Consider the following 27,339-nt stretch of genomic DNA (forward strand, 5'->3'; position numbering starts at 1 on the left):
TATGTACCACAAAATGCCACTCTTCTGGATTTTTTTTAAATGTAGAAAGAACAAAATTTCCCCCCAAATATATGCTTTTAAAATTTTTGTTTGTTCCTGTTTGTACCCTATTTAGCACACAGTGAGGAAAATGGTTTGCGTAGGTAGGGTACCTACAATCCAACAATGTTTATGTAACAAACAGCTGGGGTGACCCTTTGTTTCCTGCCATCTACTATGTCAAATGCCAACCTCTCTAACCTCTCTTGCATGTACTACACCCTGGCAGGTTCGATACCTGGTGGAGGCACAAGTGGTTTAAATCCCACTTTTGACTGTAGGCCCAGTCCCGATTAGCCTTTCTGGTCATAAAGTGGACTTAAAACCAAAACTCGCTCACTCACTACACCCTGGACTGCATTTTGCAGACTAACAAGGCTCTGACACCTGGATCTGCAGCCAGGTCTGTAGTAATTATGTTGTTTCGTACCCTCATGCTTATGACTGCCCCTTCATCCATCTCATCACCATTCATTCCTATTGTCGTGATTAGTCAAAAGTGGCAGAAAAGTGATGTAAAATAACCTAATTCAATCAGCTAAACTGATTATCCACAACAGTATTGCTCTTTTTTAGAATTGTGCAATATAATTTAATATGTTTTAGTAAAAATTATTGTCTGATCGTCAACACAACTTTGCACAGTTAAAGCATCATAACTACAGTACATTTTAGAATTCATTTTGTGTAATATTTATTATTGTCTTCTAATAGTGTTCGTTAGGAAGGGGATTCCAAAATGTTCCTTTCCACAAGAGCATGAACTTTTTAAATAAAACCAATCCCAATTGTCTATGGTAAATACGAGGGTTATTTTTGAAGTAAGGTCAGTTTTACAATAAAAATGCAGTAAGTAAATGTTTTTTTTAAAAAAAAAACATTTATTTTCTGAATTTACATACACTTACTTCTCTATTTGCTACATAATTTCCTTGCCGGTTTAAACATTTATTCTAACAAACTACGAATTTTGGATACCCTCCTCATAGAACTCTGCTGCCTGTGTGGTCGTTTTCACTTCTTCATCAGTGTCTAAACGCTAGCCACCCAGGAAGGTCTTCAGATGGTAGAAGAGGTGGTAGTTGCTAGGTGCAAGGTCTGGACTGTATGCGGATGATCAAATACTTCCCAGCCAAAAGATTCGATCAGATCATCATCCAAAATTATGTAGCAAATAGAGAAGTGTTTGTAAATTCAAAAAAAAAAAACATTTACTTACTTCGTTTTTATTGCAAAACGGACCTTACTTAAAAAATAACCCTCGTAGTTGACCTACATTTTTTTGTGCATCACTGCACATTTGATATGAATGTGTTTGAAAACTTCCCATACCTAGAGGCTTATATGTTTATAGACGTATCATCTGCTAAAGGTTAAAGCAGTACATTTCACCATCTGAATTCTGTTTTGTTGTATCTCCATTTTTGTTTGTGAATGACTTAACGATGTTATTGTGTTTCATACATGTGAATGTGTCATGTTCTGAAGCTAAGTACATAGATATCAAGTGGTGTGAATTATGAACAATATTAAAAGGTTTGCACAAACCTTTTAGTGTATTCAAAATCCACACACATCAAACTTCAATCAGCTCTCCTGAAAAGTTAGTGCAGATGGACATATGACAAAACAGCATTCAGCTAGGGGGGGGGAGGACTTAATACAATTATATGTCCCTCACCATGGCCAAGCAGTCTAAGGCATCAGGCCTTAGGAGACATGCTGGTTCGAGTCTCTTTGGTGGAAGTGTAACAACTTTTCGTCTGAGATTTGGCCAGTGTATGGGACTGGTGGCCACCCACCATCATGACGAAATTAGGGAGCTACAAATGAGTAGAGGAACCCAATCTGGAAAACCTATAACAAGTGTGGGTTTGTCATAATGACCACACATCACCCCATAACTGGTTGGATGATTGCCCACCTCTGCTGAGGCATGTGGGAGTGATGCCGGCAGTAGGTAGATAGGCCTTGGCTCTCAATGGCTGTCGCACCATGGGTTGTTTAAATACAATTATGTAGAAAACAGGAATGTATGTTTATAAATTTTACCATAATTTGACTCTTAATGTAGAATTTGCAATAGGATAAGGGTAATCAATTAGCTGTAGTTACTTCTTCATATACTTCTTTTATCAGGTCATGTATATCAGGTGTTATCTTCCTAGATGATCTGAAGGCTATTATTTCTTGCAGAACAGACTTCCTGAACACCAGGATATTGTATACCAGATGTGCCAGACTATGATCTTTACATTGATTGAAGAATCCAGCTAGCGAATGGCTATGCCTGTGTAGCATTGTCTGTGGAGCAAGACAGGTACGTTTTTTACTTTTCATTTAACATATTATTGAGAAGTTAAGTAGAATTTTTATTATGTAGTAAATTTAATTTGAAATTAAAATGTCTTAACTGAAAACTAGATATGAATTTACACTATTAAATTTCGTAATATTTGCTTGATCACGTATTTGGACATATTTAAGAATATTTGTAAAACAATTTATGCAAGAAAAGAGTATTTTCACCTTAAGTAGCATTAATTTTAGCAATACATGCTATGGAATAAGTGTCTCTATGAAGAAATAAAATACAATTCTAACTTTTTTTCTGGGTAACTAAGAAACTGACAAAGTAGTTCTGCATTTAGGGTTACTTTGTCATGTGATGCTGCAACAATGGCTCTCCTTTGTTTCTTTTCCTTTACCTTTCTTACTTCTTGTTGTTGATTCTCTTCTTCTTGTAGATGAGTAGCAGTTTGGAAAGGGCTGCTTTGGAGTCGAATGTGTAAATTCTTGTTGTTCCAAAACCTGGTTTTAAATTTGTTTCCACCGCTGTTTGAATTCCAATACTGCTCTTTAGAGATTGCTTCCATGTGTTTTTGCCAGTCATTCATTATAATTTTTTTATGTCATTTCCTTTGCATATGTTCCTGCAAATATGTTACATTTTAAGGTGGTGGGTTCTTATCTAAGAGGTATTGACACATTTTTTTATGGATTGCCAATTTACTACTTCAGCAATTTGTTGCATGCCATATTTCATTTTACTTGCACTAACGATAATGCTTCAAAATTAAATTATATGTTCTATGAGTACTAAGGTGGGATGGATGTGACCTGCGGGCTGTAGTTTGGTATATCACATGTGGCAAGAGATCTTTGAAAATACCATTACCCAAAGAGGTTTATATCAAGCCACCCTCTGAGCAGGCGCGGTTGGCTGTATAGCGCAAACGTGCAGTGAACCCCCAGTAATATACAAAATAAACAATAACTGAGAAGTTCATAAGCGTAGAGTGCCAAATTCTCTTAGTGAGAAGGAGAAACCGCGGGCCAGAGCCACTCAGCTCCCCTCTAGTTCCGTTTCGTGCAAAGCCTTCGCTGAACCTCCGCAAGCCAACCCCTACCATGCTAAAAGCTTAGGGCGGATAGCAGAAGCTCGACGCGTACATATGGCGAAAATACATGCAGTCGGCTACTCCAGGAAGGTCGTCTCGTCAAAACGGACATGCGCAGTTCGTAGGATCACCAGCGAGCTGGAGTCAACCACGCTCTTCTCTGTTCCAGTGTTGCACTATGTGTTTCAATTTGAATTCATTTGGCATTCTCTTTGTATTTTTATATTTTACAAGACTTATTAGATTAATAAAGAGGGTGTAATATAAATGTAGAGGTGGCCCCAAACGAAAGCTAGAAGTAAAGATGATGGGACAAATAAGATAAATATGATAGAAAACAACTTGCCTACACATTCAGAGTTTTCATCTTTAAGATGGAAACACTTCAGGTGGAAGGAGCCGAAAAGTCAAAAATAGCGCGAGGGCGAGGGGTTGCTTATCGGACAAGACTTAAAAAACCTTTTGGTCTGCTTACGTCAGACTAAATGCTTTCGTTGACCTGTTAGCCTTTTTAGGTTTAGTTGTCTTAGAATATATATACTAAATTTTCGGGGCTTACCGTGCTTGACCAAAAATGTAATATTTGCTATTTATTCAAGCCTAACCTAACAATGAAGGCATTTCGCACTTACGTCAGAAGACGACCAAAAAGTTGTTTGGGTTTCGTGCGATCAGTTATACTCTAGCGCGAGAGGGTGTTCGAAAGGGACGTGCGCATTTAACTTTGTTACGTGTCATTGTCTCCATACTTGTTAGTTTGTTTTGAAGTGCGTGGCTGGTGATTGAAATATATATGGCATAGTGATACGTTGAGTGAAGTGAGGTGGATTGTGTATTGGAAGGAGTGTAGTTGTTGCTGTGTGAGAAGTTAACATATTGCATAGAATAGAATCTAATCGCTTTGATTTAGCGATATACTTTCGAATAGTTATATAAGAATTATCTTGTAATCAAGGGGTCTTGGGTTCGATTACTGATACATACATATGCATTTTAGCAGGCAGAGATTTGTATTTTTAACTGTAGGTTCAGGATCCAGTTCCAATAATATAGTCTATTTGACAGTGGTGGGACCAGAAAAGAGTTGGCAAGAATGGAAGAGGCGAGAATATTTTCTGAATTCTGAGATAACCCTAAATACAATACCATACGAAAATCTTAACTCTGTAATCTACCGGCCAAAATTTGATAATTTTCCCAGTACTATCTCTACGAACCAAAGCGTGTAGTGTCTCAAAAGGTTTAGATAAGTCCACTTTGCATAATTTTGGTGAACCCCCAGGAAAATTATGCACGAGCCGCGCCTGCCTCTGAGACAATTTTTTTGTTGAATTTCAGTAATGGGTAATGCCTAAAATAAGAATTTTCACTACCTTATGCCATATAAAAATTTTTGGCTTGTTGACTGTACTCCTTCATTTCTCACTTTTAATTTGGAATTTACAGTGACCATCGGGTAGGCAACCAATGCAACAATTCATTAGTAAATTCTCAGCAATAGAGCTAAACAAACTCGTCTAAAGTATACACACAGTCTCATGATGCATGTGTGCTGTTGATCTCTTGCAAGCAATCAACTGATAACTCTATCACTCTATCCTCAATTTTTGGTCAGAGAGTAATATTTCTACCTCAGATATTATGGCTAGTTAATGCGACAGAACTGCCACTAACACTGATAGAAAAGAATGAACCATTTCCATAATTACGAAGTAAAGAAAGTAAAGGTAAAGTGCTCCCCTGTGCTTAGCACCATGCCATGAAGGTGTATAGGGGTGTGGGGGTAACGCCCCACACTTTCTTGATCCGGTCGTGAGTGGGGGTGATGTGATCAGCATCATGCCTTTGACCGCCTTTACCCCCCAGGTACCCATGTCATTCGATGCTGGGTGGGCGCCGGGGCCGCTTCCAACGTTAGAAAAGTGTCCGGATTTGAACCGGCCGGGGATCGAACCCAGGACCTTGAGCATGGTAGTCAGATGTGTTACCGACTGAGCCACCACGGCCACTATAATTAGGAAGTTGCTTAAAATATTACTTCAGTAATAAATGTCAATTAACTGATATCATTTGTACAGGTGTGCATTATCCTTGATATCATGTCATGTAAATGCTTAAGTATCAACCACTTGTCAATCCTTTACCCTGCCTCTGTTTTGTACATTAATGTTCAGGCAACTATCTTATGCAGAGAACTGAAATATATTATTGCTAATTCTAACTACTTAATTCAAAATTGCCTGGAAAAGAATATTTTCAGTAAAATGTAAATACATTTTCAATTTTAATAATTGTTTTAAGAACATCTTAAACATCTTACAAATAAAATTTAATTTTAGTGTTTTAAAGTAAGGCTTGATAAACTAATTTTAAAAATAAAGTTCAATGCAAATTGGTCTAGCAAGGGCTGAGAGAACTAAATGTAGAGAAAGCACTGTACACAATCCATTATGGTGTCATGTATCAAGATGATAAATAGCTAGGTGTGACATCACCACATTGTAGGTAGAGACGATATATTCAAAGTTTGTACATTAGCCATTCTTGAAAGGATAAAACAAATTAGTTATTCTGCTGTGTAGGAATTTATTTTATTATATATGTACATATTTTTAAATGGCAGAAATAAGGATCATAGCTTTGTCACTGTGTCTTGTTTAGTTTACAAAGTATTGAGCTAAGTTGGATGTTTTAATAAATTATGATGTTTGTTGGATACTTGATGCTTATTATGATATATTAAAGTGGTCTCCACTCTATTACTTTCTAATTAAATTCATATTTTATATACCTCAAATTAAAGGTTATATTATTAAGCAACACAATTTTGAGTAAATGCAATTTATATTTATAATTTTACACTTTCTATTTATAAAACCAAGAGAAAACACATAAAACCTTTTATATTTTTATTAACCCTTCATCAGTCATTCTGTATCTGTGAGATACATGCAACTAAAATAGTTAATTTTCTTGGAAACAATTAGGCATGTGGTTCTAAGCTTTCAGTAGCATTCCCTCTTTGTCTGAATACAGATGTCCACAGTCTCCACTTGGTGGCCCTTCGTGTCTGGGTTTAGTAAGCTGTTTGTATCTGAGATACAGAGCAACTGATTTTGTTTGGGTTAACTGTAGTACAGTCTGCTTGTAGAATAGACTGTTTGGATCTGGAGAAATGCTGAATTCATTTGTTATAAGATCTGCAGCAGTGATGGTGAATGCAATGAATATGATATAATCAGTGATAAAAGCCTGTTGGCAATTGTGATAATGCAGAGGTAAGAGAAGGTTTTCGGAGACTGAAGTGGAATGTGATGGTGATTGTGATGAATGGCAGAGTGTTTGTAAGATGACAATAAATACTTATGGAGTGCTAAAGATTTTTTATAAAGTGGTTAAGAATCATTATATATAGGAATAAAATGAAATAAGGTGAAAATTAAAAATTAATCATGAATATGTTAGTAAAACTGTACAGGGTGTCTACAAATGATTGAAGTGGTTTCATGGTGTTACTGTACATGTATTATTGAATGTATGACGAAGTAACTTTGCAGTTTTGTAGAGAAACTCAACAAGTTTTGTGACACATTACAAGTTATGGGGTTTTTCCGTTCCTCGTGGTGCCATTGAACATATTTGTGACTTTCCAAAACTCAGTGCTTTTTGTGCAGTCTCAAAATTTGGAGTTTACGGCCCCTTCTTCTTCAGCAAACAACCATTACAGAATACGGGTATCTTGACATGTTAGAAAATTGGCTCATGCCATAGTTAGAGATAAACGATGAGAACTTTATCCACCAGTTGGATAGTGCTCCATCCCAGTTCCATCACGATGTCCATGAATTCTTAACCACCAGAGTGTGAAACTGATGGATTGGTCATTGTGGAAATGATGATCAACAACTGCTGTCATTGCCTCACACTCCCCTGACTTAACTTCTTGTAACTTTTTAGTGTGGGTTTTTATGTGAAGGATTTAGTATTTTTTAGTATTTTAGTATCATTACCAGATGATCTAGCAGAACTGCGGGCTCATATCATCAGTGCTTTTGATTGAATTGCTAGGGACATGCTGCATCGCATTTGGGAAAAACTTGATTATAAAGTTTATGTTCATGAAGGAGGGCACATCGAACACTTGTAATGTGTCACAAAACTAGTTGACTTTCTCTACAAAACTGTAAAGTTACTTCACAATATGTTCAATAATACACATACAATAACATCATGAAACTGCTTCAATCATTTGTAGACACCCTGTACCATTATCTCACAGATACAGCACAATCTATCCTGTAACTTTTTCAGGTGTCACCGATGAAGGATTAAATATAATGCATTGGTACAAACACTTTTCTTTGGTTTTACCTCAAATTAAAATTAATTAAAGTTGGTCCATTAGTTCTCTAGATATTCGCCTTTGAAGAAAACCGTCCAAAAATTCAAAATGGTGGTGGGATAGGGAGGACAACTCCAAGTCATAAAGGGAACTTTAATTTGGAGTGCAATGATTTTTCCCCCCGTCATTGATCCATTAATGCCAAAGTTTAAAAAAAAATGTGTCACTATACAGTTCTTTCCAAATAAACATTGCCCTTGGCTGGGAATAGTTGGAATTATATGTACAGCCACCTCCCCTTAGTGAATTCTCAGCAATAGAGCTAAACAAACTTTTCTAAAGTGTATTTATAGGTTGTTTGGTATGCTGTTCTCAATAAATTTCTCTGGAAAAAGAAGTACATAAGTTATATTTGAAGCTAGCAATAATTCACCACACTTTTTAAAATTAATTTTAGTTTGCAAAAATTCAAGCTAATGCACACCATCATACTATGCTTATAAGTGAGAAAAATGTGACAGCTTGCTTTGTTGGGCAGGTTGTCTACTCAATTACACCTGGAAATTTCAAGTAAAGAGTGAAACCTGAAGGAGTGAATTAATGAAGCCAAGATTTTTTGTGTGTTCCAAGGGAGAAAAAAGGCATATTTTGAGAACTACCTGTTACAGAAATTTGGCCAAAATATATTTCTACTGTACCTTACTGACCCAATATTCATCAGATCAACTTCACATTCTTCAGTAGTTTGCATTGTATCATGACCACCTTTCCTTTCTTTCTCTCTCCATTTAGCTGCACATCAGTGTGTCAAAGATGCAAAATCAATGATTTTTTTATCCTTTTGTCATCCTTTTATTTATTTACTGCATTTCTCTTTAATGCACTGATTTGTTTTTGTGAAATTTAATTTTAGCTGAGATCTTTGTGTTGTCTAGTTTGTATATTTCATACATCAGTACAATTTACTTTTACCATTATGAGTCACCTTTGCACCTATTTCTTCTTTCTCACAGTTTTTCTATTTTTGAAAAATATAACTTTACTCTTGACATATTTTGATAAGGCTCAAATTATGTCTTACATTATTCTCAACTATTGAATCATAAACATGTATTGAAGTCTGCCATATCTGTCAGTTACCTCTTAATGACTGTCTGGAGCCAACATATGCATGAAGATGTAATGAAAATATGTACTATGTGACCAGATAGTAAATGTTCATTTCATGATGGCATCGCAAGCAAAAATTTAAATATGAACAATTTAAGGATCAACTCATATGAATTGCACATATCAGATTCACATATTGACTTTTCTGGAGACGATGCCTAAATAATGTGTGCCAGAATAGATTTCCATAGGCAGCAGAAAGTAAAAAGTTATAGCAGTTTTAAAATCAAGCCCACCTGAAGGAGAAAGAGTGAGAAAGAATACCCTTCACCAGTGATGATACACTTAAAGTAACCTATATCATTTGTAAATGCTACTGTATAAAGTAGAAGCTGTAAGTTAGTGGTTAGTGTTATAGATTCATGATCTGAGTGGTGCATTTTCGAGCCCTTTGCAAGGAAGTTGTAATTTTTCACTTGCCAATGCAAGCTTCAGCTTGTGTGTTTGAACCCACACTGTGACAAAAAATTTTTGTTTATCTTACGTAAAGATTATCAAATATCTAATGCATGAGTTATATGTGTGATTTTTTTAAATGGTCACTGAATTGTTTATGGCTTCTGTTTTTAAAACAGGCAACCTCATATTTTGACTTCATCTGATGTTCTTATTATAACATACCTACGATATAGAGGGTTATGATTTCCACCATTATCAATCTATCCACCCTAATGCTTTCTGTAGGAAGTGATTTAGTATTAGAGAAGTTATATGGAAAAACAAGTCTCAAGTGACATCAAGGAGTAATTAGATTTAGCAAAATAATGTTTTCATATGTTTTGTTTGACAAATGTTGACAATACAGACTGTCAAAAGTAATAGCGCAAATTGACAAAGGCAGTAAACATGGGTCTGCAAACAAGCCCTTTTTGAGATAATCGCGAATGTGTGATTACAAGCTGCCACTGACTTCATTGTTTGTAAACGTCGTCCTAGTTGGTAAAATGCTAATAATGTATGCACATGTGTGGATACAAGCCGTCACTGACTTTAGTGTTTGTAAACGTCATCCTAGTTGGTAAAATACCAATAATACAGTATGAAAAATCAGGAGATCTCATTGCTTTTATTGAACATTCTACTTACTTTAACAAGTAATACAGCACTACTTTAGTATGTTCTACATTGTGAAAGTGTCGGCCCCCCTATCCCTCGTTTCTCTCCGGCCCTCTGGATTACTTCCCGTCTTAATCCCTCAATCTCTCCTTTCACCTCACCCTGGGTGCCAAGCGAGCAGATTATATTTGCGCCGGAATTACAAAAGGGGGGGGGTTTCACATAACAGTTTATCTTTTTATGTCCCTGGTTCGTTTACACATGTACAGAAAGTGAATATACAACTTGTTAAATGGACAGTACCGTAGTTCTTGAAATCATAATATTCTCGTAAGATATATTGGTTTATTATACGTAGTTATATACAGGGTGTTTCTAAAGGTCGTTTACAACGCTTGGGAGGTGATTCCTCACACGAAAACAAGCAAAAAGTCTTAAGTTCCATTTTTACGACTGAGGCTTCGTTTCCGAGATAGGAGCCTCGCAAAAGGTGACAAAGTGAACGTCACACCTAACTGGGACGAATACTATCACAGATAGAGAGGCGGTTCCAAGGGAATCATAAAGGAATCGTATGTGCTCAGTCCGGAAGTCACTATGAAAAGTTCACTGCACGCATGCGCAATGGAGTCCTCAAAGGAATTGGGGATTTCCAGCAACAACAATGCATGGAAAAGGTATGTAACGCAGCAAGAAGGACCGTGACAATGACAAATGCGTTCAAGACAACACATCCCGACCTCAAACATCAAAACATGACCACCGAACACAAAATCCGAAAAGTTGAGCACGGTTGCATACCCCAGTTACACGCGAGGAATGAACGAATCATGTCATGTGGCATACGAGAGACAGGAGGAGGGAAAGAAAAACACAATATCAGATGATTGCGACAACGTGTATTTTTACACGCGACAACTGCGTAATATCCCCCCCCACACACACACACAACAAACAACAAATGCTACAATATCTTACGCACAGACAGTCCGTGTCACTGTACACCAACTGAAGATGTCACTTTCACCACACAAAGGGGGTGGGGAGCAATACCAAAAGTGTTCTCACTGGTATTTGCCGAGGGCAATAATCACAGACGGTTTTCAAAATGTCTGCCGTTTACTTCTACGCAGAGATGACAGCGACGAATCAAGGATTGTCGAGTACGAGCAAACAAGCCAGGTGTATCTGCTACCGTCGCGGCGGCGACGTTGATGCGAGCAACGAGGTCCTCAGCTGATGTGACAGGTGTGTCGTATACGAGGGTTTTCATTTCTCCCCAGAAGAAAAAATCGAGAGGGTTGAGATCTGGCGACCTCGGTGGCCAAGGCACAGGCTCATCCCTACCAATGAACCTATTGCGAAACACGTCATGCAGGAAATGTCGTACATTACGATCGAAATGAGCTGGTGCACCATCGTGTTGGTACCACATTTCTTGCCGCAGTGCCAAAGGTACGGTCTCCAACAGTTCAGGCAGAACCTCACTAAGAAATGCATGATACGTGCGACCATTCAGGCGAACAGGGAGAATGTATGGTCCAATTAAATGATCATGTACTATCCCGCACCACACATTCACTGAAAACCTGTGCTGGTGATGGGCCACAAAAAGTGCATGTGGGTTGTCAAAGTCCCATACATGACTGTTTCTACTATTGAAGACATCCATCCTGGTGAAAATGGCTTCATCTGTCCACAATACGTTTGCCCCGAAGTGAGGGTTTGTGTCCAGCTGATGCAACAACCATTGGCAAAACTCCATACGAGGGCGAAAGTCACGAGGTAACAGTTCTTGTACTTTCTGCAGTTTAAAAGGGTGCATTCCTTCATCTGACAACACTCGCCAAACATTCACATGAGACGTGTTTCGTGCCCGAGCGAGCACTCGCGTACTGGTGCCAGGATGTTCTGCGACCGCTGTTAACACATCTTCTGCAAACTGATGTGTGCGTACACTTCGGGGTCTTCCAACTTCTTGTCGCGGTGGTAACACTGACCCTGTTTCACGCAGTCGACTGTCCACTACCTGAAAGAAGGTGTGAGACGGTAAACGTCTATGTGGAAAGCGTTCTCCATAAAGACGCCTTGCCTCACGGCTATTACCACGTGCCTCCCCATACATGAGATGCATGTCTGCTAGCTGCTGGGTCGTATACGCAGCCATCTGTGTAATAGGGAGCTGGAACTGCAAAGTATTGTTTTTGTTTAACACTGGCACACTGCACAAATTGGCCGTATCACCGTACGAACACCACAGACCAATTGTTGCGATACTTGACTTGCCCACTCCACCACGTCAACTTCTTTCAATGCAACATACTAGTACTCTTCAATGCGTATGACAACCTAGAGCGAACTGCTGATCATATCCCAGCACCTGCAACACGATTGGGACGACTGCCGGAGAGAACCAACCCTTCGAGCTCCTCTCGCGGGAACAGCAGTCATGAAGGTCAAACGTAGACTACGAGAGCCAGACTTGCCTGCGCAGCGCTTCCAAAACTGGTCTCTTTTACGTCACAATGATCGCGTGCGAACACTTTTGGTATTGCTCCCCACCCCCTTTGTGTGGTGAAAGTGACATCTTCAGTTGGAGTACAGTGACACGGACTGTCTGTGCGTAAGATATTGTAGCATTTGTTGTTTGTTGTGTGTGTGTGTGGGGGGGGGGGATATTACGTAGTTGTCGCGTGTAAAAATACACGTTGTCGCAATCATCTGATATTGTGTTTTTCTTTCCCTCCTCCTGTCTCTCGTATGCCACATGACATGATTCGTTCATTCCTCGCGTGTAACTGGGGTATGCAACCGTGCTCAACTTTTCGGATTTTGTGTTCGGTGGTCATGTTTTGATGTTTGAGGTCGGGATGTGTTGTCTTGAACGCATTTGTCATTGTCACGGTCCTTCTTGCTGCGTTACATACCTTTTCCATGCATTGTTGTTGCTGGAAATCCCCAATTCCTTTGAGGACTCCATTGCGCATGCGTGCAGTGAACTTTTCATAGTGACTTCCGGACTGAGCACATACGATTCCTTTATGATTCCCTTGGAACCGCCTCTCTATCTGTGATAGTATTCGTCCCAGTTAGGTGTGACGTTCACTTTGTCACCTTTTGCGAGGCTCCTATCTCGGAAACGAAGCCTCAGTCGTAAAAATGGAACTTAGACTTTTTGCTTGTTTTCGTGTGAGGAATCACCTCCCAAGCGTTGTAAACGACCTTTAGAAACACCCTGTATATACATATTTTACATAGTGTTTCCATGAGTGTCTTGCATAGACCAAAATTACCAAATCTCTAAATCAATATAATTGCGCACCTATGGCATAACCATTGGCACTTCCCTTACCACCGAGTTAGCATAACTATCTCGGTGGGCCTATCCTCAGTTTAAATGATATTCCGTTACAAATCCGTTTCCTTACGCCTTTACTCCTTCTTTTGATCATCAATTAATCAAATACAGAAATATCCACATAATCAAAGCTTTTTCTAAAAGGGGACTTGGGACAGCAACAGGGGCTGGCATAACCAGATGCTACATTATTATATCCAGTTTAGCCACCATAAGTAGACTAAACTTGAGGAGACGTTCCTCTTTCGTCGATCTATGGGGAAACACTGTTTATTTCCTAAGCCCACTAGCCTTTTTTATAGCCGGGGTAAACGTCCGTGGACGTGGACCCCGTAGCATTGGAAAATTCCACTGCCAATGGTCTTTTGTAAGACAGCTAGCTCCCCCAACCGGGGAGGTAAAAAACAGGGGAATCTAACATCCAGCAAAACACAATCCAATAAGCATATACACTTACATGCAATAATAACATAAAAGTACACTCATGGAAACATATTACTTAACCCTACACCTTGTAGCTGGCCAGCAATTAATTATTACAATATACCAAAACCAGTAATGGTCAATCCGACCGTTACATAGTTCCCCCCTTCAAGAGGAACAAGAAAAAACAATACACTCAAAAACAAGATCACCATATTTACAAAATCTTCCAACACAATTACACAACCCACACTAAAGATATTCAACTGTTCTCAGAGTATTTGAAAAATGAAATAGTCACTAGTTCATTCGCTTTATCACATTGTCCACAATGTTCACAGATTCACCAAGCTTCTTCTTCCTTGTGGAAGTCCGCCACTGGAGTATCCTCTCTAGGATGAAGTTTTCCTTGCAGCATCTTCCTTGAAGTTGGTTTTCTCTGGTTCCTGGTTTGACTCCCGACTGAGTCCTTGGCTTCGACTCCTGACCGAGTCCTTGGCTTCGACTCTCAACCGAGTCCTGGTTCGACTCTCAACTGAGTCCTGGTTCGACTCTCGAACCTAAATCTGCAATGTGTCTTTCTGTTTACAACTTGGCCCGACCCTGTGGCCGAGTGGTTAGCACATCGTGCTGCGATGCCAAGGGTCCCGGGCTTGAATCCCGGTCGGGCTTGGTTGTTTGTGAATGTCCATTCATCAATTTCATCATTTCATCACTCATCCCCATCTTCGAAAATTAGCCAAAAGGCACAAAACGCGAAGTAAAATAAACTAAATCAATCAGTCAATGTTTACAACTTGGAAACACGCAAAGGAATAAACAGTGTTGTGTGAATGAAGAAAATGAGGGTAAGTTATATACAAATGAAAACTAAAAAAAAATAACAAAATAAAAAAAGATCGGCGATCGGCTATTATGACAACTGGGATTGCTGTCTAGGCGGCCAGACGGTAGTCTTCCTAACCCTCATTAGGAGTTGTCGCGTGGCTCCCCTTGGCTGTTTTCTGTCCCTCCACCTAACAGCAAAAGCTGGTGGTTTATGGCTGGACAACTGGCCTGGTTCACCTTCCACAATCGGATAATCCTTCCCATTCTTTGCCCTGAAAGTATCTTCTTTAATCCTTCCAGACATTAAACGTGGACCTGAGTGTTCCGTTTCAAGTTCACCATTAACGCCACGCAATCTGCCAGATATAGTGTGCTCTTTCAGCCACACCTTGTCTCCAATGCGAAATTTACATGGCCTACGTTTGATCTCGTTCTCTTCATCCGGGAACATCTGTAAGGCTGGGCTCGTTTTATTGTATTTCAGTCTCACTTCCTCTGTCTTCCTTTTGCTGGAAACAGCTCAGGGAATGCAACTTCTGATGTAGCGAGCGATATCTCGTGTCATTCCAAGCCACGAATATTTCTCCTTAATTTTTGACAAAGTTTTCTGCTTCCCATTGTGTCCTGCAAATTCAGAATCATGACGTGACGTCAATATTTGAGATTTCAAACTCAATGGGACCCATATCTTGGTTGTTCCCTTAGAATCTTGCTTACAGTCTATCCTCCTGCACAAAACTCCCTCCTCATCCAAAAACGACTGATTGGCCAACTTAGCAACTTTCTCCTAATACTTCCTACTCCCAGAGAAATGCTTTCCCTTCAGTTGCTTCATTATATGAGATAACAAACCGTCTCTCATTTGCTCTGAAACAAGCGTTGAAGTTTTTTGTAGCCTCTCAGAAACCAGTAATTCATCCTTTTCATTGTCCTCTAAAGCAAAAGGCAACAATGATAATAAATGGTTCTTCTCGTCTGTAGAAATTGATTTTTTTCGAGAAAATTTGCATTCCCTTTTTATTCCCTTCCTCCGTTTTCTCTTCACCTCTCTCGAGATTTTCAGAGATCATAATGCACCAGCGTTTGCAGTCTTCTGAACTTCGAGTCCTTGGGAATCCACTAATTGGCCCGTATCCTCATTTGTAGACTTCCCGCTATTCTCTTGTGCATGTGTGTTGCATCCATCCAGGCACGAGTGATCTGACGTGTTATTCCTTTCCTGTACCACTTTATTTTTCTGCATAACTGTAACAGCGAATTCTCGTTTACATGCATGCTTTGAGAACGTGTAAATCACGTCGCTATCTTTGAACGACCATCCGTTCTCTTCAATGTGCAAAATTATCCCACTCTGCTTTAAAAAGTCCCTTCCAACAATTATGTCACGGAAACAATTCTCAAGGATGATAAATTTATGCTTAAATTTCATGGTATTAATACAAACAGTAGCATACATCTCGCCCTTTGACGTAACACTGCCCACAGCAAATGAAATGTTCCATTTTCTTGTCTTCATGAATTTATTCCCATCCCTCTCTAACAACTTGGCTGTTTCCGAACTTAGCGTAGAAGCTGAAGCTCCCGTATCTGCAAATAACACAAAGCGTTTGTTGTTAATCTTACATTGAATGAGAGGTTTGAGGTCTTGCTGAAAACAGCCTTCTCCATTCAAAAAACGGCCTTTGTTTCTGCGTTTTCTCCCGGCGGGCGACAGAAGGTTTATTTGGGGATGCTGCTGACCTCCCTTTCCAGGGGCTTGGCTCCGTTTATTGGTCTGTTGACATTCCTGAAGTTTATGGCCCTCACAACGGCAGCCCCAACAAATTAACTTTGCAGAATTTTTATTGGCCCCCACTTGTCCAAAAGTTGCATCAAAAGAGGGTCTCTTTTGCCCTACGGTCGCGTCACCGCCAATGCCCCTTCTTAGAAACGCGGTTGTTTCACAGCCCTTGATCCTTTTTCCTAAACCTGGATTGAGAGAGCATAAGGGTAGCTGGTCACTCTCGGTTCCCCCCTCGCTTGTCCTCGCACACAAAGCCAAATGTTTTACTCCTGTTCTTCGCGAGGTGTCCTCTTCAGTGTTGCAAACTTCAGAAAAAGATAATTCCGTCTCACCGGCGAGTGGTGAATAATAAAGCCTTTCTGAATACAACCTTCTCTGAACAATGGCTGCTTCAGATTCCAGTTCCTTCAAAGTATGAAATTGTATTCCATACAAATGCCTTCGGAAACTAGGGTGTGCATGAGAGAGAATATGTTCGATTACTTCACATTCGTCTGTCTCTTTTTGCCTCATAGAAAAGAGTTTTCTCATTCGACGAATAAACAAAACCAGAGATTCTTCACTCATTTGGAAGTGATTCAGAATGAAACGGTCGATCTCATTCTTATAATCTACAGAATAATATTCTTCTAAAAAAGCATTTTCAAAGCTCTTGAAATCTTCAAATGGGCGTGAAAATCTAAACCAATCCCCTGCAGCCCTCCTTAACGAAAACGGAAGAATCTTGTCAAACAATGACCTCTCTGAAATGTACATGACATCTTTATAATTCCGCAACTCTTGCAAATAATCATGCCGCGAAATCTTGTCATCGCTCCCTGTGAAGACTGGAATCAGTAAATTTGACTTATCGAGAATTTTCTGAACTTTTTTCTCCTCTTCCTTAGCACTCTGCTGTTCAGTGCGTGATAAAGCAAGATTATTTAATTCCCTAATAATTTCCTCCTGAGATTTATCGCTTATATCCTGATTACCCAATAGCTGTCCAAGCAAATCTCTATCAATTTGTACTGCCATTTTTTCTACTTCGTAATAACATTCACTTCTGTACGATGTTCGTTGCAAAAATTAAAAAAATCTATCCGTCCGTCAGTCCGTCTATCTTTCAAACCTATAGACCTGACGACATTTTATACAAGATATATCCTGGACAATAGAGCCCCCATATGTGAAAGTGTTGGCCCCGCTATCCCTCGTTTCTCTCCGGCCCTCTGGATTACTTCCCGTCTTAATCCCTCAATCTCTCCTTTCACCTCACCCTGGGTGCCAAGCGAGCAGATTATATTTGCGCCGGAATTACAAAAGGGGGGGTTTCACATAACAGTTTATATTTTTATGTCCCTGGTTCGTTTACACATGTACAGAAAGTGAATATACAACTTGTTAAATGGACAGTACCGTAGTTCTTGAAATCATAACATTCTCGTAAGATATATTGGTTTATTATACGTAGTTATATATATACATATTTTCAGTGGTCAGAAGTAGCGAGCTACAAAATTTGTAGCTGTAGCTGTAGCGACGCTACATTTTGAAAATTGTAGTTGTAGCGGTAGCGAAGCTACAAAATTCCTGTAGTTGTTGTGAAAATTTCGCTACAGCTACATTTTTTCTCAGCATTTTGAGGTGAATTTTGAATGTGGCAACAGCGTCAGAAAAAATCGACAATAACCCTTAATTTTGCAGGAGATTCATAAAGACAGTTTATTACATGGAGGTACATATTATCTAGATTGTAGATTATAGATATCTGTGTAATTTAATTAATTAGTAGCTGAATAATTCAGATATCCAGATAACTAACTGACATATATGAATATATTCCTGCTAACAGCTATGTCTTTTTAGCTGCATCACTATTCTGGGGAGAAACATGCCTCGTTTGCTGCACCATTGGAAAAAAGTGCCTCATTTGTGTCACCCCCGGAACAAATCCTGTTGATATCCATGGTGTAAGAGACACCAAAATGACATTAATTGCTGTGTAAGACACAACTTGCAGTGCAAAATGAGTGATGGATTTTCCACTGCACTGACAAGGAAATAGCGCCAGCAATAAATGGCTCAGTACGGTAACAGCATTGATCATCGTCAGTATATAGGATCCCACCAGCAGGAAATTATTGTTACAAGAATCATAGAATTTTTGGAATTACAATTATTTTTGCGATAGTATTTGTTCTCAAATTTTAAAGTAACAATACGTTTAGAACAGTCAGGTTTACACGACAGTTTCCTCAATAATTTTATCATATTGCAAAAAGTATGTACGAGTTATTGACTTTCCTACAGAAACGGCAATTTTCTTTAGTTAATACGTATACATAGTTTTCAAATTTATGTATTTCTCCTACTTTTGCATCACTTTTCTGTAACTTTTGCTAATCATGACATCATCATCATCATCCCTTGCCGTTTCCTGCCTCTGGCTGGTTCAACATATAAGTCAAGCCTCTCCATTTTTTCAGGTCTTCCACCACTCCTCTCTTTGCACGGTGTTGCAATCTTGTCCTCTTCTCCTAACACTCCACTATCTGCTCTTTTCATCGACATCTTGGTTTCCCCCTTGGCCTTATTCCCACTCCTTGTGCATTGTAAGCTCTTACTGGTAGTCTTTCTGCATCCATCCTCTTCATGTGTCCGAACCATCTCATCTGTGCCTGATCTATCCTGTCCTGACGCTTCACCACACTCACTGTCTGTCGGATCTCCTCATTCCTTATTCTAACCCTTCTAGTCTTCCTCAAAATACTCCTTAAAAATTTAATCTCCACTGCCTGCATCTTTCTTTTGTCTCTCTCATTGTCCAAGTCTCTGCTCCATATGTAATTATTGGCACATAGTATGTGTTATATATTACCTTCTTGCATTTCATAGGTACATCCCTGTTCCATATTAATCTTTGAATGCTTTGATATAGTCCACCACCCATTTGTCCTCTTCTGTTTACGTCCTCATCTATTCTTCCACTTCTGTCAATCATGACAATGAGGATGAATGGTTTATTTAATTATTCTCTTATCTATAGTCACTTTCTACCTCTTTCGGCTAAATTTGAGAACGAGGAAGAATGATGAGCACTGAGGGGAATGGAGGAGCAGGAGGATCCCATCCTCCCAACTTGGCGTCTTTCCTAGTTTTTTGTTTTGAGTCCATTTTATGCATAGATAAGCTGATCGAGACTGGATCCTAACCACTATGTGCCTCCCCTGGGAATCGAACCTGAGGCCCTTTTGTAGTCAAAGGGCTTCAGGTACTTTTCATTCAAAATGCTGTCTTCATATCAGTCTATAAAAAATGAAATATTTATTCTCAAGAAAAATATGTTGATGTGAACATACGTAAATACGTAATCCTACCAAATTTGATTTGTGTATAGTTGTAATCATTAATTTGGGTAACACTCTAATTGCAATATTCATATATCAAATATGAATTGATATGCCACTTGCATAGGTATGGTATTCTCAAAACTATAGTAAAAATAAGTAACTGAAGTAACACTGCTATCAAAATTATTGAATGACTGGAATCATGATAAAAAAAATAACAGAATCTATTTACCAGTAGTATAGGAGATTTTTAATACCCATATGGTTGTTTTTATTTTTATATGCAGAAGTAGCGCAAAAAGTAGTGAAGTAGCGAGTAGCGATCAGGAGTAGCGTAGCGAGCTACTTTTTGGTAAATGTAGCTGTAGCTGTAGCTAAGCTACATTTTGGAAGAGTAGCTGTAGCTGTAGCGAAGCTACTTTTAAAATGTAGCGTTCTGATCACTGCATATTTTACATAGCGTTTCCATGAGTGTCTTGCATAGACCAAAATTACCAAATCTCTAAATCAATATAATTGCACACCTATGGCATAACCATCGGCACTTCCCTTACCACCGAGTTAGCATAACTATCTCGGTGGGCCTATCCTCAGCTTAAATGATATTCCATTACAAATGCGTTTCCTTACGCCTACACTCCTTCTTTTGGGCATCAATTAATCAAATACGGAAATATCCACATAATCAAAGCTTTTTCTAAAAGGGGACTTGGGACAGCAACAGGGGCTGGCATAACCAGATGCTACATTATTATATCCAGTTTAGCCACCATAAGTAGACTAAACTTGAGGAGACGTTCCTCTTTCGTCGATCTTTGGGGAAACACTGTTTTTTTCCTAAAGCCCACTAGCCTTTTTTATAGCCGGGGTAAACGTTCGTGGACGTGGACCCCGTAGCATTGGAAAATTCCACTGCCAACGGTCTTTTGTAAGACAGCTAGCTCCCCCAACCGGGGAGGTAAAAAACAGGGGAATCTAACATCCAGCAAAACACAATCCAATAAGCATATACACTTACATGCAATAATAACATAAAAGTACACTCATGGAAACATATTACTTAACCCTACACCTTGTAGCTGGCCAGCAATTAATTATTACAATATACCAAAACCAGTAATGGTCAATCCGACCGTTACAACATTACAATTACTGTACACTCGTACCTGTTAAAGGAGGTGTTCAAAGTTTTCATAGTCTTCGTTGCTGTATGGTACCATTTTCACTATGCAGTACAGCACAACTGACGTGACTCCCAAAGTATGATTAGACTGTGTACTGATTGGATCCATACAACGTTACCTCTCGGAAATGTTCTGTTTACAGTAATTGCAATGCCACCTCTCGGAAATGTTCTGTTTGATTACAACACCACCTCTCGGAAATGTTCTGTTTTGTAAACAAGCAAACCTCGGACCGCACAAGGAGTAAAGCAAAATGCAATCAATGACAGCTTGCAACCACACATTCGCACACATTATTAGCATTTTACCAAATAGGACGACGTTTACAAACAATGAAGTCAGTGGCAGTTTTGTAATCACACATTCGCGATTATCTCGAAAATGGCTCGTTTGCAGAACTGAGACTTTTTTGCTTCTATTATCATGTACATTCACCTGTGTCAGTTTGCATTATTACGTATGAGACTCATCATCCCAAGAGAAAAAAGAATGTGGAAAAAAGTAGTCTGTTCTACAAAATATTTGAACTTGTGATCTTCAGGTAACTATTCCAGCTTCTTATCACTTCCTCACTTTCTTAATTGAGGAAGCTCACTTGAAATTCATCTTAAGAGTTGTTAGCACTCATGCAAACTTTATTAATCTACCTCCTGCTTGTCACTAGTTTATTTTACAAGCTGGAATAGACTTAGGTCTGCAACTCAAAACTAGACTTCCGTGGGAACTTATTCTCACTTGTCTACTCTAATGTGGCACATCTCATGTCACAAATGTGAAGTGTTGTTTTTACATGTTCCAAACAATTTCTTATTTCTGAGCATTAGTTCCAGAATTGGTCACAGTCATTGCACATTTACAGAGTGGCTACTCACCAGGAATTCTGCATGAATTATTGGCTCCGGGAATTATGCATGAATTCTGCGGGAATTTTGCTCTTTAGATGTGAAAAATTGCACAGAAAGTGACACAGAAGAGGCGTTGTGCTATGTTCACTAGAACATGCTTGATATTGTTGACCTGGACAAAGTAGCAAATACTTTCGTATCAAACATGAACGGGAGGAGGAACGTTTTTGGATCGGTTTGCAAATAAATGGACACTATGGAATTACGTTTCTAAATCAGGGTTGAGTAGAACATTTCATTCTATAAACTAGGTCTGTATATTAAATGTGATTAAAGTATCGTTGACAAAATGTAGTTTAACTGACTAAATACATTGTTGACACTTGCCTTTCAAAAGTTCAATGCAATGATTTTACCCGTAATGAGCTGGGTCAATGAAAGGTATTGTAGTGGCAGCGCGAACCTAGTGTCCCCACATTTTTGATGTGTAATTATTCTCCTATTTAAATACGTAACATGCATGCAAATTGCAAGTTTAATTTAATCTTAAACTCGGAAGTTGTCAGAACATGAATGCTGTAAAAATAGGATTGTAAAAAAGATGAATGTCAACAACAGAAAAGATATCGAACAGAAAAATCTTTAAAATTTGCACAGACAGTATTTGTTTATGTCACTTGCAATTTTCACAATTTAACCGCTTATTGATTCCTGACGAGTGTATGTATTATGTACGAGTACAATGTCACAGATGGACCATTACTGTGCATCATTTATATTTCTTTAGGATAGAAACAGCAAGTCTATGAAAAACTGAATATGCTGACCAAGGCAGTAATTTATTTTATTAAAAACATAAACTAAACGTAACGTCTAGTATTACTTTCCAGAACTATAAATATTATAAAATTTTCTCGTTTGCTATAATCTGTGACCGTTCTGGAAAGTAATTTACGAAACCTGCTTGATGTGATTTATGAAAAAAATTGTACTCTTCTTATCTAAGCTTCCTCCCACAAGAAATCTTGTTTTATGCAAAACAATATGTTTAACTAGAAATTTTCAGAGAAAATTTTTCTACCAGGACTCGAACTATGAAATTTTGAAATTATTTGTCAGTGATCTTTCTGGCTAGGACCAACTTTAAAGCATGAACGTTAAATAAAGAATAAGCTACCCACTTTAATGGAACTAGTGCGGTGAAGTATGTGGGTTTATTTCATGTTGTTGAGCATGCAACTAGCATGCAATAGGGTCTATATTAAATCCTGGATGAACGTCAATTTTTTGTCCATAAATTCCGTAAAATTAATCAAACTTAAAAACATATTCTGAATTGTGTTTATTGAATGACATATATTTTAGAAATACAACACCATTTATCTATATTGTGTTTTCTAGTGTTTTTGCCCTTATTATTTTTTTTTGAAACATAAGAAATATTTTAAAGGTAAAGTTTTCCTCTGTACATTGCACCATGCCATTCAGGAATACAGAAGGTGTGGAGGATGAAGCTCCATACATTCTCGATCTCGGTTATACTGGAGGTGTTGTGATCAGCACTATGCCCCAGATACCCATTAATGAGAGGCTGGGTGAGTCCCAGAACCTCATCTGCAGGAACATTTTCTGAATATTCCCACCTGAAATCACCAACCTCAGGATTTGAACTTTGGTCACTTACAGTTAAATTGAATTATAACCTTTGGGCACATGGGAACCACACCAACAATTTGTGTTGTGATATATATTTATGTGTGTGTTGTGGGGGGGGGGGGGTAATATGAAGTAAAGTTGAAATAAAGGAAACTCTTGCTTGTACCCTTCAATGATTTACCGTGAATTTTTTTAAAGTTCGCCTTGAAAACTGGGAATTATACTTGAATTTTATCACGGTTTTAGAGTAGCCACCCTGATTTACTTTCTGGACATTTAGTACAGTAGGACATAGGAGTACGTTTCAAAAGCTGTGGCTAATGTAGTGTATTAAGCAAATGCCTTCAATCTGGTAAATCAACCTGAAGTATGGATATTTCCTCGAAAAATCTGATGTTTCATTGCAAATTTTCATCATGATACAGTCAGGCTCTCCACATCATATAATGTTCCTTAGTATCAAATACAATACTGGACCCTTGACATACACAGTCACATACTTTTCTATTTGAAATATACCAGTCATACCATAAACACTGGTAAGCTAAACACAGTCATCTCATTTAATTTTCTTTTATACAAAAGCAGAATATAATAGCTTATTTTCTGCAACTTTCAATTTGCTGAAGATAACTATTAATCCAGGTCAATTTTTTAACAGTGCAATGTTATAAACAATTAACTGAAAACGAATGCTTTGCATTAAAACACATAAATCCTTATATCACACTGCAGAGTAGTTAAATAACCAATTTTTGCTTCACATCTTTCTGATATGATATCCCGTGTGTCCAAAGCATGAAGATGTCATCTTTGAATCTGAGCCAGAGGAGTGGTTTCAGGAGTTTGGAGTCCAGGAACTAATATAACCACACCACACCACACCACACCACACCACACCACACCACACCACACCACTCCCTTGCCTCAGATTCATAGATGACATCTTCGTGCTTTGGACACATTTCCCTATTTCCATATCCACCCTCCTGAACCAACTCAATCAGTTCAGCACTCTCAGATTCACCTGGCCCTATTCCACCAGCCAAGTCACTGGTAATCTCCATCCACATAAAACCTGCCAAACGCCTCCAATACCTAAATTTTTCCAGTGCCCATCCCTGCCACACCAAAAAAGGCATCCCATTCTCTCTGGCCCTCAGAGGACAACACTTCAGCTCCTCCACCACATTCCAGCACAACTACAACCAATGTCTACACTAAGTCAACCATGCCTACCCCTCATTCCTTGTAAACACACAAAAATGATCAGAGTTGCTTCCCATTCATCCCACACCTTACACCAACCCTCCCATGTTAGTAACCCACTATCACCCAGATCTCGCAAAAATCACACACACCCATCATTCCCTCCTCCCCATTCTCCAAAGTGCCCTGCCTTTGGGAATGACTTTCTGTATAGACCTAGAGTTGTTTTCCATCACCCACCCAACCTCAGTGATATCTTGGTCCAAAATATGCCCACCCACACTCCACTCCCTCCTGCTCATTAGTGCAAGATCTGCATGATTTTCATCACTTCTTCCACCCTTCATCTTCACATGGCTGAGAGCAACTTCACCCTCTACTCTCAAAACACTAGCCACTTTTCAAACCTGATATACATTCTCATCTGCCAGATCTGTGGTGGGTTTTACCTGGACGAAACTTAAAATCAACAATCACCACTCATCCACACAAAACTCTGATTTCACCTTTGTGACCCACAGCAACGGTTATATCTAGTTTCAGCGACTGTTTCCAAGGTAGCCATTGTCCATAAACTACCCCTGTCAACCAACACATGCTTTTGGAAATGCTGGGAAAGATTCTGCATATCAGTTATGCATACTACGATAGTTACTGCACTGAACCTAGCCATCCAGTAACCATCCCAACTTGTACCCACCCCTCTGATCCCAGCCACATATTAACAACATTTTATATATCACCCAGCAAACAGTCGAACATTGGTGAAAGTACCTTTTTGTGTAACACCTGTTGGTTAGCACATCATGCTACAATGCCAGGTGTCCCTGGTTTGAATTCCAGCCTGGGCATGGGTGTTCTTTGTGAGTGTTCCTTCATCAATTTCATCATATCATCACTCATACTCATCTTCGTGATTAGTCAAAAGCTGTAGAAAAGTGAAGTAAAGTATACCAAGTCAGTCAATCAAATCAATCAATTTAACACCTGTTGCTATATTCTCCCATTGCCAGGTTACACTGCAGTATGATGAACATACAGCCAAGCTCTGGAATATAGAAATTTTCAAATATATGTGTGTGTGTGTATATATATACATATACTATACATATATGTATATATAGTGGAACCACAAGCAAAACAACCTGCACAGACCCACAACTCCTGTGCACCGTACTCCCTTTAGGAGGGGTAGGGGAGAGTGGACCTTGCTTCCTTATGGCCTGAGCTGAAGGGAAAAAGGGAAAGCTGTGTGGGGACTTTTCGTCCAAGGTTTTTTTCTTGTGGTCGATTTATACATATTCATTCAAATTGTAGGTCCAGTCCCAATTAGTCTTTCTGTGCATAAAGTGGACTTGAAACAAACAAAATGAACTCAAAATAACATATTCATTTGCACCCTATGGGTAAGCTGATATAGACATATCAATGTATAGGTAAAATTACCTATAATTTTACTAATCAGATATATCTATAAATAGCCTATAATTTAGGCTGCCAGTTTGCCAGTTTGTAAGGTAAATGTCTAAATTTACAGGTTTTTTCCAAAAAGCAAAACCCATTGCAGCCACCTAGTTCCATACATTCATTAAGAAGGTTGCTTAACCATTTGTGCAAAATAATATACTTTTTTTTAAAGAGGTTTTTATTTTATTTTTCTTGCGGCATTTCGTCCTGGTTTCCCAGAACTTTCTCAAGCCAAGATAAACACACAACACACAACCTTACATGACTAGTCACTCCAAAGTCCTGGGAATACAAGATGAAACGTTTCAAGAAAAATAAAATAAAAACCATTTAAAATAACTATATTATTTTGCATCTATAAAAAGTGGTTATGTGGTATGTGTTCTTCAAGGAGCTTTTGCAGTTCTATATTTTATCAGTAGAATGTAGGTTATCAGTATTGGTAGTGCTGATCACACAGTCTTCATTTGTGCCTGAGGTTGATTTGAAACCTTATCTCTGTGCATCAGTGGGGTTGTATTTTCTTTTATATCTGTAATGTACAGTTATGTGCATACATCCACATTGTAATGATCCTATTGATTCTGAATAGGATTGTTATAACACAGAAGTGCACACGACTGTAGATAATTGTGAAAAACTATTATTATGAACTGTAGTATTTATTATGTAAATTTGATGGTAAAATAGTGAAAACATATTTTTATTTTGTGTAGAAATTACTTGCAAGTGAAAGAAAGGGGTCTTAAGAATATAAGTTAAAATATTTTTCCTGAATACCATAGGGGAGGAATAAGGTTACTCACAGTATGCTTGAGCAGTGGTTTCCAACTTCAAAAGGTCCGAGGGCCAAAATTATATCCAGCAGTTGATTGGCAGGCTGTAGGGGGGGGATTAAAAATTACAAAAATTGTAAGTACTGAACTGAAAATGTAGTACTTTCGCATGACCTAAATTTCTAAAATGAGGCAATAGAAACAATGGAATCACACATCAAAATTGTATCATTACAATTTATTTAAAAAAAAACAACAATACTTATAGATGAATTGAAAGAAGTGAAAAACACACCATACAAATAAGAATCCTTCATAGTAAGTGTAAAAACTGAGGCTGATCTGCTTCTTTTATTAAAGTTGGAATGTCCACCTCAATTTCTGTTTTTGAAGGTCTCAGAAGGTGAAGCAGTGAAGCATCTGCCAGTCGGCTTCTGTAGCGGTTCTTAATGAACTTCATTGAAGAAAAA

The 27,339-nt window shown here is 38.6% G+C and overlaps 1 protein-coding gene across 4 annotated transcripts in view; it reads left to right on the forward strand.

The window, feature by feature from the left end:
• LOC145983995 (recombining binding protein suppressor of hairless-like) overlaps window positions 1-27,339 on the forward strand; it is a 266,841-nt gene that overhangs the window by 12,749 nt on the left and 226,753 nt on the right. For 2 of the 4 annotated variants that reach the window (XM_083117264.1, XM_083117265.1), the window contains exon 3: window positions 2,236-2,359. The gene's annotated coding sequence lies outside the window, so the exon portion shown is untranslated. The remainder of the gene's footprint in view (window positions 1-2,235; window positions 2,360-27,339) is intronic. The other 2 variants (XM_083117266.1, XM_083117267.1) reach the window with 1 other exon arrangement.

This window comes from Lepisma saccharinum, chromosome 2, assembly GCF_977018435.1.
Source record: "Lepisma saccharinum chromosome 2, izLepSacc3.1, whole genome shotgun sequence".
Lineage (NCBI taxonomy): Eukaryota > Metazoa > Arthropoda > Insecta > Zygentoma > Lepismatidae > Lepisma > Lepisma saccharinum.